This window comes from Giraffa tippelskirchi, chromosome 1 (genome assembly GCF_054371585.1).
Source record: "Giraffa tippelskirchi isolate mGirTip1 chromosome 1, T2T-mGirTip1v1.2.pri, whole genome shotgun sequence".
NCBI classification, from domain to species: Eukaryota; Metazoa; Chordata; class Mammalia; order Artiodactyla; family Giraffidae; genus Giraffa; species Giraffa tippelskirchi.
In genome coordinates, this window is record NC_137275.1 from 222,094,688 (window position 1) to 222,105,279 (window position 10,592).

Below are 10,592 nucleotides of genomic sequence, written 5' to 3' on the forward strand. Positions count from 1 at the left end.
CCATTATATCAACCATTATATCAACTGCTGTGGGCAAGAATCCCTTAGAAGAAATGGAGTAGTCATCATAGTCAACAAAAGAGTCCAAACTGCAGTACTTGACTGTAGTCTCAAAAATGACAGAATGATCTCTGTTCCTTTTCAAGGCAAACCATTCAATATCACAGTAATCCAAGTCTATGCCCCAATCAGTAATGCTGAAGAAGGTGAAGTTGAATGGTTCTATGAAGACCTACAAGACCTTATAGAACTAACACCCAAAAAAGATGTTCTTTTCATTATGGGTAACTGGAATTCAAAAGTAGGAAGTCAGAAAACACCCAGCGTAACAGGCAAATTTAGCCTTGAAATACAGAATGAAGCAGGGCAAAGGCTAATAGAGTTTTGCCAAGAGAATGCACTGGTCAGAGGAAACACCCTCTTCCAACAACACAAGAGAAGACTTTACACATGGACAACACCAGATTGTCAATACTGAAATCAGATTGATTACATCATTCTTTGCAGCTAAAGATGGAGAAGCTCTATACAGTCAGCAAAAAGAAGACCGGGAGCTGACTGTGGCTCAGATCATGAACTCCTTATTGCCAAATTCAGACGTAAATTGAAGAAAGTAGGAAAACCACAACACCATTCAGGTATGACCTAAATCAAATCCCTTACGACTATACAGTGGAGGTGACAAATAGATTCAAGGGATTAGATCTGATAGACAGAGTGCCTGAAGAAATATGGACAGAAGTTCATGACATTGTACAGAAGGCAAGGATCAAGAACATCCCCAAGAAAAAGAAATGCAAAAAGACCAAATGGTTGTCTGAGGAAGCCTTACAAATAGCTGAGAAAAGAAGGGATGCGAAAGGCAAAGGAGAAAAGGAAAGATATACCCATTTGAATGCAGAATTCCAAAGAATAGCAAGGAGAGATAAGAAAGCCTTCCTTAGTGATCAATGCAAAGAAATAGAGGGAAACAATAGAATAGGGAAAGACAAGAAATCTCTTCAAGAAAATTAGAGATACCAAGGGGACATTTCATGCAAAGATGAGCATGATAAAGGACAGAAATGTTATGGACCAAACAGACACAGAAGATATTAAGAAGAGGTGGCAAGAATACACTGAAGAACTATACAAAAAAGATCTTCATGACCCAGACAACCACGATGGTGTGATCACTCACCTAGAGTCAGATATCCTGGAATGTGAAGTCAAGTGGGCCTTAGGAAACATCACTACGAACAAACCTAGTGGAGATAATGGAATTCCAGTTGAGCTATTTCAAATCCTAAAATTTGATGCTGTGAAAGTGCTGCACTCAATATGCCAGCAAATTTAGAAAACTCAGCAGTGGCCAGAGGACTGGAAAAGGTCAGTTTTCATTCCAATCCCAAAGAAAGACAATGCCAAAGAAAGCTCAAACTACTGCACAATTGCACTTATCCCACATGCTAGTAAAGTAATGCTCAAAATTCTCCAAGCCAGGCTTTAACAGTACATGAACCATGAACTTCCAGGTGTTCATGCTGGAGTAAGAAAAGTCAGAGTAATCAGAGAGCAAATCACCAACATCCGTTGGATCACCAAAAAACCAAGAGAGTTCCAGAAAAACATCTACTTCTGCTTTATTGACTACTCCAAAGACTTTGACTGTGTGGATCACAACAAACTTTTGAAAATTCTGAAAGAGATATAATACCAGACCACCTAACCTGCCTCCTGAGAAATCTGTATGCAGGTCAAGAAGAAACAGAACTGGACGTGGAACAACAGACTGGTTCCAAATCAGGAAAGGAGTCCATCAAGGCTGTATATTGTCACCCTGCTTATTTACTTATATGCAGAGTACATCATGAGAAATGCTGGACTGGATGAAGCACAAGCTGGAATCAAGATTGCCAGGAGAAATATCAATAACCTCAGATATGCAGATGACACCACCTTTATGGTAGAAAGAGAAGAAGAACTAAAGAGCCTCTTGATTAAAGTGAAAGAGAAGAGTGAAAAAGTTGGCTCAACATTCAGAAATCTAAGATCATGGCCTCTGGACCCATCACTTCATGGCAAATTGATGGAGAAACAATGGAAACAGTGAGAGACTTTATTTTGGGGAGCTCCAAAATCACTGCAGATAGTGCCTGCAGCCATGAAATTAAAAGATGCTTGCTCCTTGGTAGAAAAGTTATGACCAACCTAGATAGCATGTTAAAAAGCAGAGACATTACTTTGCCAACAAAGGTCCATCTAGTCAAAACTATATTTTTTCCAGTAGTCATGAATGGATGTGAGAGTTGAACTATCAAGAAAAGTGAGAGCCGAAGAATTGATGCTTTTGAACTGTGGTGTTGGAGAAAACTCTTGAAAGTCCCTTGGTCTGCAAGGAGATCCAACCGGTCCATCTAAAGGAAATCAGTCCTGAATATTCATTGAAAAGACTGATGCTGAAGTTGAAACTCTAATACTTTGGCCACCTGATGCAAAAAGCTGACTCATTGGAAAAGACCCTGATACTGGGAAAGATCGAAGGCAGGAGGAGAAGTGGATGGCAGAGGATGAGATGTTTCGTTGGCATCACCGACTCCATGGACATGAGTTAGAGTAAGCTCCAGGAGTTGGTGATGGACAGGGACGCCTGGTGTGCTGCAGTCCATGGGGTCACAAAGAGTCGGACACAACTTAACGACTGAAGTGAACCTAACTTATATTTCTTTTGCAACAACAATTTCATATGTCAGTAATTACATGTTTTTGAATGTTTCCTTTGAGCTATCCTTTCACTTGTGATAACCTTTTTTACACAATATGACCCACTGTGGAAGATCCTGTGATTATAACCCTTAGGAAGAAAGCAAACAGAAATTTACGTAACTTAACCTCTGTAGGAATAGGTAGAACCTGAAACTGAAGCTGAGTCCTCAGATTCCAGTCTGCAGGCTAAACCTTCCTCTGTGCTGTCATGTAGCCCCACACTCCCTGAGACAGAAATTGTTAGACAGTGCCAGAGGAGTGGCCGAGAAATGTACAAATCGAGAGTTTCATTCTGTCTTCTTTCTCTAGTACCTGAGTGACTTTGGCCAAATCACTCAATTTACTGAATCTCAGCTGTCTTGTTTTTAAAATGGGAAAATGTCTACCTTGTGTATTTCCCAAGGTTCTTTGGAGGTTCAGCCCGGGATAATGCATGTGAAAGGACTTTGGGAACTACAGTGTATGACACGAGAGTGAACTCTTTATTCACACCATTAAAATCAAAGATATCAAGAGGGAGGGGATCTAAGTATACCTCTGGCTGATTCGTGTTGACATATGGCAGAAATCAATACACTCTTGTAAAGCAATTATCCTCCAATTAAAAATAAATATTTAAAAAAAAAAATCAAGGATAAATCTTTCTATGTTCTAGACACTACTGCAGGAACTGGGGATGCAAGGCTTAGAAATTCCCTGCCACAATGGAGCTTATACTCTGGTAGGGAGGAGGTAGATATGAACAAATGGGCAAAATATAGATATCAGAGTGTTAGAAAGTTGTTTGTATTATATTAACAATAACACATCAATATCAACAACAACAAAAGATAAATTGATGTAAAAAAAATATTTTTTCTAGATTGAAAAAATAAAACAGCACATTCAGATATCCTGAGGTGGGAAAGTCCAGGATATTCTTTATACTCGATATGCTTCTGGATGTAAGAAATTTTCACATACTGAGATATGGGGAAGTTATGTTGGCTTATACATGATTTGACTTGGATTTTATGTGAGTATAACAGCCTGTTTTGTGGCCTATCAAACATACATTACACGTCTGCTTTAACTATTAAGGAAAAGAATGTATTTAGAAAGCAAAATGGAGTAACTGTGGTTCAGGCATCCAAAACAGAGTCCAGCGCCCATTGTGGATGTGGTCTCAGACATGTTCCTGAATCACTGAGAACTTGAATTTTCTGAACTGGATCAGACTCAAGGACACCACCAGCCATGCTTGAAACAGTATCTGCTTTAGGATGCTGCCAGCTGCCACCGTATGCCTCAAGGTCTCCCCTTGTCACTAAGCAACTATTTTGGTTCCTGATCAGTCCTTGCTTAAGAAGCACCCTTACTGCTTGCCAGCTCCAGTTATAATTCTTGACAAACTAATGGAATTTTTCAGTTTTTGTCTTTATAAACTTTCCCCTTCTCCCCCATTTTGTAGTCAGCACAATTCAAGTGCTTCTTGAATCTATGTTTCCTGGCATAGAGTGCTCAGTTCACTCAGATAAAACTCTTCTCTGTTCCTTTTATAGATTGTTTACTGATTATTTTTGTTTGTTGATTGTTGTTTATTTATTGCTTATTGATTATCAATCCCTGTTACACATCCAACTGGAGCTAACTTGTAGAACTGAACATAGAAAACTGGAGCTCAGGAGAAACATCTTGATGAAAGATGTACATTTAAAAAGTAATTGTTGTAAAATGACATTTAAAACCATGGACTGGGGACTTCCTCGGTAGCCCGGTGGTTAAGGCTTGGAGCTTCCAATGCAGGGAGTGCAGGCTCAATCCCCAGCTGGAGAACTACTATCCCACCATGCCGTGCAGCGTGGCCAAAAAAATAAAATAAAACCATGGACTAATTGAGATCACCAAACTGGTGAGTGTAGATAGAGGGGGGAAAAAAAGAGCCCTGGGACATCTAATGTTTAAAAAGAGAAATAAAGAGACCCCAGGAAAAAAATTAAGGGTTAGGTGATGTAGGAAGAAAAATACAGGGTGTATATCTTTAAATTAAGTGAAGAACACATGCTTCGACAATGAGGAAGTGATAACTGAGTAAAATGTTGCTATTGAGTCAATTAAGATGAAAATTACAAATGGAATATTAGATTAAGCGACACAGGATAAGGGAACCTTGAAAAGACCAGTGGTGTTTTCATTGTTATTAAACCTAGCAAGTGGAAAGAATGCTGAATTTGGAGACATGGCACTTGGTTTCAAGCAAAATTAAAAAAAGAGAGACAAAATATGAATGCTCTCCTCATAGGGTGTTATGATGATCAAATGATATAAATGAAGCTGAACACACTCTGTGGAACATGAAGGGAAATACCATTGTCAGTTCAAATACATCAAGGTCACAGGGAGTGTGTAATCATTAAGTATACGTAACTATGTACTTTTATATTCTCAAAGACCACTCAACCACAGACCAGCTCCAACACACACACACACACACAGAGTGTATGTATACAGATTCTCTCAATAATACTAGAGGCTGAATATGTATCATGAAGCTCCATAAGGTTTAAAAGTTAAGCCAGCCTGTTGCAGCTCGGGTGCTGCTGACATTAGCAGACAGCATTAATTTAATTCCACTCAGTTATGCTTTTAAATTTGATTTGAGAAATGTGTCATAAAATGCTATTGAGAAGTGCGGTGCTGCATGCCTAAGCAGGCTGGGAGCTTGTGTCTGTTCTGGGAATCCTTCAGGGAAACGGATTGAGTTCCGGTTGAGCCTCTGGACTTTAGGGAGTTTACTGTTTGCTGGGATCTGGTGACGGAGGCTTGCTAATCCCGGATTGCTCGCTGCTGAGAGGAGATCAGAAGCAACACGTCTCTCTAGGAAATAAGAAAAGAGCTTGCAAAGACTAAGTGAAGGCGTATGAAAAATTATAATATTAACGAAAAAACAGGTATAGTGTATAATACCACGCATATATAGGAAACTGAATTTATTTTAAAGCTCTTTAGCTCACTTATTATTTGGGGTCATCAGTAGTAGTTTCTGATTTCTCTTCTCTGGCCTCAGTTTCTCTGTACTTAAGCTGAAACTGATAGACTGTATCATTTGTCATCAAAGAGAGAAAAGATTCCTCAAAGTGCATACATAATGATCCATTGGGGTGAGGAAAGAAAATTCTGAAACATTTACTTTCATTTATTTCTAGTGCATCTTTTAAAGTCTGTATGCTTTGTGTGTCTTTCTGGAATGTACATAATATAAACGGCAAATCAGCACATACATGATTCTGTGTTGTATGTGTATCCTCCCTCTCTATATACGTCTTTTTTTATCAGTTGATTGACTGATTGATTTGTATATTCTGATAGAGGTATGTAATCAAAATAATCTAGAGAATACTTGCCTGATTGATCTCTCAGAGCTTTTATAGCTTTATTTTTTAATGATTTTTATGGTCCTGAAATGAGTTTTTCTAATCATTGTGATTATCTTAAAGTAGTGAAATGGTTGTTTGACTACTGAATTGATGGCTCAGCTTTTGGCTTACTGGAGATTACGAAAAAAGCAACTCCCTTTATCAGGAACTTAGTGAAGGTAGTAAGCAGTAAGGGCTAGCTTAGTTTCCATATGTCAAGGATATCTGAAGTGAAACCTGTTATAAAATCCCTGAGGGGTGGCAGTGTGTCTCAGCTATAGCCTTGGGTCTTCCAGTGGTGAGCTGTAGGAGCTTGGACTAGTCGCTTCCCCATTCCGGCCCACGTGATCCAGTCTGCAGATGGCACTTCAGACCCCCCTCCTGTAGATCTTGGCTGAAGCTGGTCTCCTCAGTTCGGTCTTCTGTGGCCTCTGTCTCTAAGGTATACTTCTTCCCCTGCCAACAGTAACTCTTCCTTATATGCCCTGTGCTACCTTCCGCATTGAACAATGTCTGTCTAAACTTGTCTGTTTATTATTTTGTTCATGTGCTTATCGTCTGTCTTCTCTAACTAGAAATGTGAGCTCCATGGAAACCACAGGGGGCAGAGGCAGACATACCAGGAGGCACATGAAGTTTGAGCTTCAGAACCCCTGGGGATTGCATTAGCAATATGATCAGGTTTTTTTTTTTTTTCTTCAGATTTTCCAAAGGAAAACATTGCATTATATCATTGGTCAAGACCACTGTCTCTTTTTGCATTGACTCTCCCCTCACTGGGCTTCCCAGGTGGTGCAAATGAAAGTCGCTCAGTTGTGTCCAGCTCTTTGCAACCCCATGGATGATAGAATCCATGGAATTCTCCAGGCCAGAGTACTAGAGTGGGTAGCCATTCCCTTCTCCGGGGGATCTTCCCAACTCAGGGATTGAACCCAGGTCTCCCACATTGAAGGTGGATTCTTTACCAGCTGAGCCCCCAGGGAAGCCCCCAGGTAGCACAGGCCCTATAGAATCTGCCTGCTGATGCAGGAGACTAAAGAGATGCAGGTTCGATCCCTGAGTAGGAAATGGCAACCCACTCCAGTATTCTTGCCTGGAAAATTCCCTGGACTGAGGAGGCTGCAGTCCACGGGGTCGCAAGGAGTCAGACACAACTGATAGACTGAGCACGTACACACTTCTCTCATTAAACATAACTTTGTGTCCACTGATGTGAGCCTTTTGGCACCCACATAAAGGGACTTTTAATTGGGTATAAAATGTGTGGAGTTTAGTGGGATACGTTTTTGTGTAGTTTGTCATCTCTTCTGTGGCTACTTAAGTTATTGTTAGCAAGATTTCACAGATTAGTAACAGGCAGGAGAAGATTCAGATGGATATCTGTCTGCTTCTAGTACTACGGTCTTATATTGCACTTCATTGCTTTTTGTAAAGTTAGTAATAAAACCACACATGCCTGTTTCCAAAATTTGGAAGTATGATGATATGGCTCCAGTCATTTGCCAATACTTGATACTTTTTCACACGTGCATTCCTGGCTGCATTAACCAGTGTTGTCCAGTTTTCTCAGAGCACTTTGTCTGAATTAACTTCTTCATTCTGTTAGACCATTCCTTTGTCCATTTCTTTTATTGGTTAGAATTGCCTGATCAAATCAAATTTTTGAGTGTTCTTAGTTCTTGCTGATTTGACATGACTACAGACATCAACAAAGTTAGTATAAAACTTGTAATATACCAATCCAATATGGACCTTGCTCAAAAACTGGTTAATGAGTACTATCAATGCAAACAATATTTAAGATACATCACTGCATAAGAGACCTTGAAATTCTCTGAAATCTTAAGGAAACCTGATACTAGTTTTCTCAATATGACATCAATGCTAAATATTTACACTCTAATTTTCAATAATGAGTTATGAAGATGAATGGACTTTTCAACATGCCAATTAAAAAAAATGGCACTGGAGAAATAAAACTGAATTAACTTTCTACTCTATAGAAAATAATATAAAAATAATATACAAAAATATCAAAAGTATACAGATAAAATACAGACAATATTAGAGAGGTCTGCTATGCAGGTTATTTTTTTTTAAAGCAAATAACTTTATTTTTATCATTCCTTTTTGAAGAACCAAAGAAATATATGCAGGTTATTAAAAAAAAATCATGTTTTTCTTGCTTTTGTGAAACACACGTCAGCATCAGCATTGTCAGCAGATTAGCATTATAATTGTTATGGCTTCAATTTTAAACAAAGATTTACTTTTGTCTCTATGTTTGTACTTGTTATTTCTGTATCCTTTTCTTAAGGGTCGGGGTTGGGGGGTGGTGGTTCCAATCTTTATAAGCTACAGACCCACCAAAACATGGGTCTGCCCTGGCTAGAAACTTGTGTTTTTCCCTAAAGCCTCTGTTCTCAGCTCTTAAAATCAGGACAAAATCAACAAATGTTTAGAAGAATCACAAGATGTTCTCTAAGAATCCCTTTTCAACTTGATTTGCTGTTTCTCTTGAGAACCATCTGATAGAGACTCTGACCTTTATTTCTTAGAGGTGACTGAGAATTACTCCAGGGAGATCTGCTCCTGGTGAGGATTATGGAATCCACCTTTAACAAGCACCTCAGTGCATTCACAGGCCATACTCTCTGACCCTCTGAAGTAGGTTCTTGAGACTCCAACGGCCACTTCATGTGTACACAGAAAGCTTCCCCAGTCTGTCTGACCTTACTGGCTGATGTACAGTTAGGGCATCCCTGTGAGTAGTGTATTGCAAAGGTTCTGGCTCCCAAGAGAAAAGCAGGTCACATGCCGACCTCCTCTGTAGTCATGGCACTGTCTCCTAACACTATACCCTGCCCGGAGTCTGGCTTGCCTCTTTGCCTCATGAAACACCTCACAGATTTCTTGTCCTAGGTTGATGGTCTTGATACCAGTTCTGTTCACTCAGTTGTATCTGATTCTTTGTGACCCCATGGACTGCAGCACGCCAGGCTTCCCTGTCCATCACCAACTCCCGGAGCTTGCTCAAACTCATGTCCATCGAGTTGGTGATGTCATCCAACCATCTCATCCTTTGTCATCCCCTTCTCCTCCTTGATACGCAATATTATATATCCTGCTCCAATAGTTGGCAATTCACTGGGAGGATCCATCAGGATTTATTATAACATCCCTCTGTAGGAACAGAAACAATAAAATATAAAGCCAACCAAAATCTTTTCCTCTTCACTCCTTGCAGAATAAAGTTCATACTCCTAGCATGAAAATCAATCTTTCTTATCAGGCTTCACCTACCAGTCCTGCTGGATTTTGTCGTTGTTTAGTCTCTAAGTCAGGTCTGACCCTTTGGGCCCCCATGGACTGTAGCATACCAGGCTCCTCTGCCCATGGGATTTCCTAGGCAAGAATACTGGAGTGGGTTGCCATTGCCTACTCCAGGGGATCTTCCCAACCCAGAGATCAAAACTGGATCTCCTGCATTGCAGTCAAATTCTTCACCTGGTCTGAAACACCAGGGAAGCCCTCAGTACTATATTAAGAAAAGTTATTATCTCTGTTAGGTGAGCTGACGTTGGTTGTGAAAGAATTCACAGAAATATTAACAAGAGAAGAAAAGAGAGCTTTTATTCACTTTCCAAGAGAGGAAAAGGGCCAGACACATAGAGTGGGGTTGGCCCCGAAAGGCAGGGGTTTGAGTCTTTTATTGAGTTTCAAAAGGCAATGTGCAGGCAAAGGGGATGGTCTGGGGCTTCCCTGGTGGCACTAGTGGTAAAAAACTTGCCTGCCAATTCAGGAGATGTAAGAGACACAGGTTCAAGCCCTGGGTCAGGGAGATCCCCCCTGGAGAAGGTAATGGCAACCCACTCCAGTATCCTTGCCTGGAGCTTCCCACGGACAAAGGAGCCTGGTGAGGTTGCAAAGAGTCCATGGGATTGCAAAGAGTCAGACACGACTGAAGTGATTTAGCAAGCCACAGTTGTGTCTGGGCTGGCTGAAATTCTAAAGGGTATGATTTTTCAGAGAACAGACCTGCTGTCTTCAGTAATTTTCCAGTTCTTGAGGGTCTGAAAGAGACTTGATAGTGGCCCTTGATAGGCATCACTCCACTTTCAATCATGTTAGATGGGTTTTCAACTTTCATCTTTGCAATTCAAGAATCTTCCAAGCATCATCATCATCACAATAATAAAAAATCTATAGAGTATTTTCTTGGAGGCGTGGACTGTGCTAAACAGTATTAAGGGTTTTATGTCATCTTAAAATGGTAGGTTATTTTTTTTTAACTTAATTGGATTTATTTTTTTTTAATAAATTTATTTATTTTAGTTGGGGGCTAATTACTTTACAATATTGTAGTGGTTTTTGCCATACATTGACATGAATCAGCCCTGGGTTTACATGTGTTCCCCATCCTGAACCTGCCCCCCACTTCCCTCCCCATCC